Source organism: Pinus tabuliformis, chromosome 3_1, assembly GCF_031772625.1.
Source record: "Pinus tabuliformis cultivar Carrire ecotype Pingquan chromosome 3_1, CPIR1, whole genome shotgun sequence".
Classification (NCBI taxonomy): Eukaryota; Viridiplantae; Streptophyta; class Pinopsida; order Pinales; family Pinaceae; genus Pinus; species Pinus tabuliformis.
Window position 1 is genome coordinate 43,365,696 of NC_142301.1, and position 3,562 is coordinate 43,369,257.

The 3,562-nt window shown below is 38.9% G+C and overlaps 1 pseudogene; it reads left to right on the forward strand.

The window, feature by feature from the left end:
* The first annotated feature begins 2,786 nt into the window (after nt 1-2,786).
* On the forward strand, nt 2,787-3,110 carry LOC149185679 (small ubiquitin-related modifier 1 pseudogene; annotated as a pseudogene).
* Nucleotides 3,111-3,562: the final 452 nt, after the last annotated feature.

The window sequence follows — 3,562 nt, forward strand, 5'->3', positions numbered from 1 at the left end:
TGACATAGAAGACACAGAAGATGCCCCAGAATTCTCACCAGAACTAGATGATGGAAGTATTCCACAAGTATCCTTATCAGCTATGACAGGTATATCACAACCTCAGACTTTAAAGTTAAAAGGACACATAAAGAAGAACAACGTAGTGGTTCTCGTCGACTCTGGAAGCACACACAATTTTCTAGATGCAACCGTGGCAAAGAGACTCAATATATTTTCATTTCCCTTACCAAACATGAAAGTGATGATAGCTAACGGTAAGAAGATTGAAAAGGTGGGAAAATGCCATAAGGTTAAATTGCAAATTCAAGACTTCAGTTTAGAGTCTCTGTTTTTCACAGTACCGTTAGGAGTAGATGTAGTCTTAGGTATCCAATGGTTACGAACTTTAGGTACTTATGCCGCCAACCATCAAGTACAATTTATAAAATTCAAATGGGGAGGTCAGAAGTACAAGCTACACGGATTCCAACCACCAGGAAATCAAGTTACATCATCATCCCAGATGATGAAGCTGAGTCGAAATGGAGCACCTACTTATGCAATACAATGTCACCAATTAGAAATGTTATCTGCAAATATGACCAGAGAAGAATTACCAGAGATTCAAGACCTACCTATGAAGAAGCCGCCTAGTAGGGAAATTGAGCGTAGAACAGAAGTGAAAGCAGGGTCAGACCTTGTCAACATCAAGCCATACCGATATCCACATCTCCAAAGAACGGAAATTGAGAGATTAATCCAAAACCTTTTACAGTGTGTGACATTGATTATCTTGGAATATCTGCTCAAGTGGAAGGACTTCCCAAAGAAGACGTTTCTTGGGAGAATGAAGCATTTTGTCAACAACCTCCGTCGTTGCGCATGCTTTGAGGACAAAGCATTCTTTCGAGAGGAAGGCAATGTTATGTAAAAATTTAGTTAATTTTAGCATTTTATTAATTAATTTAGGTTTAGTTAGGCGAAAGAGCACGATCATAAGATCATGCCCTTTCCTAAAGGGTGCCCATGGCGGTATATAAGCCAGGCAGCCCACTGTAAACATTCATCATCTGTCTATTCATTTATTAATAAAGTATTTTATACATATTTTCTGTGTATCCGAAGTTTTTACACTTCACCAGAGTAGCCACTACCAAACACCTATCCAAACTCCCTTCAATCTTGTCCAAAATATAAAATTTCTCCTGACGTACAACAAAATATAAACAATCCAAATATTAAAAATAGCCATAGGGGCGGGCACAACATATCAACTACATCATAAACCAAAAGATTGTGCTATAGCCAATATCAGACCCAAGGTCTACAGATTGTCATTGTTAAGTCGCCCTCCCGACCTGCAATCTTCTATATCATAATATTTACAGTCTAATCTCCAATTTATGACATTTCCATATAGATGAATGTTGTTTTTCCGCTTTATTTTTGCACAAGTTAAAAGCATATATCTTCAATCCTCTAATGCCCAATCCGGTGATTATGTATACTCATAAGACATGGAAATTGGCTTCTGGAGAACCAATGCATATAGAGGGTGGCTATTGGAGGCCCAAAATGGATGGATCCATAGAATTCATTATTGCTCAAAGCACTGGACTCGCAGAGGTTCAGAAATGGACCTATGATGTTGAGAAGAAAATTGTGAAGCTTCGAAGTGAACTTGTTGGAAACGCATCCAAGGTGAAGGAAATTACACTAGTTTTGAGCTAAATGACAGTAAATTAAGGTATGTGATTGAGATGGCTACAACAACAAATGATTTACAACCCCATCTTCGAGCATTTCTTAAGAAAATTTAACCCTGAACTTAAACACGTTGTTATAAGAAGCATGGATTAAGATGAGAGAGTGTTGCCCTCCATTGGGAATGAGGTCTTGAAGGTCGTCATGGCGCAATTCAACGTTGACCATCTCTTGACAAAGAGGCCAACGGTTTCTTCTCTAGTCAGGGAGGCTCTACTACATCGCACTAAAGATTTTAATATTTTGTTGGACGACGTAGCCATCACCCATCTGTCCTATGGTCCCAAGTTCTCGAGAGCAGTGGAGCAGAAGCAGGTGGCGCAGCAGGAAGCCAAGAGGTCGAAGTTTGTGGTTGCATTATTATTCTGGAGAATTCAAATCATTATTATCATTTACACATGGAGCGTTCTTATTCTGAAGCAGGCATCATTATATTTCTGAGCTGCATTACAGTATCATAGACTGTTACTTCTGAGTTGCATTGATTACACACCTGGCATCGCTGAAAAACGCTACAAAGAACGTTGACCGACCTCTAGAACACTGAGAACGTTTCCACTGCACTACAATCCATGATGCATGATTCATCAATTCTGAAACGGTCTCTATAGAATGCTACAAATGAAGACTCAGACGACAGCGTCATGAAGATAATTCCAATTCGCTAAGACCAGATTTTATCTCAAAAGGTTATTTCTACTTACAGTTCTAGAGGAAACCGTAAACGCAATAGACATGCATGTTATGAATGCATTATGCACCCAGCACGTTAATCATTTCAAGTTAATACTGGAAAATTCAACGTATTTAGAATGGTTACATAGTCAGTGCCACCTACAGAGCCATTGCATTATCGCCCAGGGGAATCCGTTATAATTGCACGCCAAGGGAATCTGTTACTGTGGTATCTGTTATAATTGGTGGCATTATATATCATAGGTAAATGGAGATACGAACCTGAATCTCGACTACCGGTTTAAGGAACTCTGAGTGATTTTCTCAATTTTTTTTTTTAAATTGTTGTAGAAGAAGAACCAACCATGTCTGGCGTAGAAAATGGTGAAAACCAGGGTGCTGGTGCGGTGAGCATGGAGGAAGATAAGAAGCTCACAGACCAGGGTGCATGCATTATTCTCAAGGTCAAGGGCCAGGATGGAAATGAAGTATTCTACAAAATCAAATGTAGTACTCAACTGAGGAAGTTAATGAATGTTTACTGTGATAGGCAATCCGTTGATTTTAACTCCATAGTTTTTCTGTTTGATGGGAGGCGTTTACGAGGGGAGAAAACTTCTGAAGAAATTGAAATGGAATATGAGGATGAGATTGATTCCATGCTTCATCAAATAGGAGGAAGGCGTTAAAGTAGGTTGTCAACTGGATGGAAACCTCTTGTCACGATGGTTTGAACTTGGAAATTGTGAGAACTTATTTTGAACTTAGTTTCGACATGTAATATAAATTTTTATAGGATTAAATAATGTTGGGTATTTCTCGATGGGAAAATACCAAAACCAAACAAACATTAACACCACAGAGCCAATGCTCTGTTTCATTTCTTCCAGGACCTTTGCACAGCGAAGCTATTAAAAACAAAATGACTCAAAACAGTCCATTACACAGCCATAAAAACATTCCTATTGCTTAAAAAACAAAACTCAGGCTCAGATACACATTTCATCCTCTGCATAGAGAGGGATTCACTAGAGAAACTCTGTCTCCTCATTTCTGGTCTTCCACTGCTGTGGGTATTACAACAACAATCTCATGCTATCTCTTGCTTTTGCGATGAGCAAGCAATACAATACATCCCTGT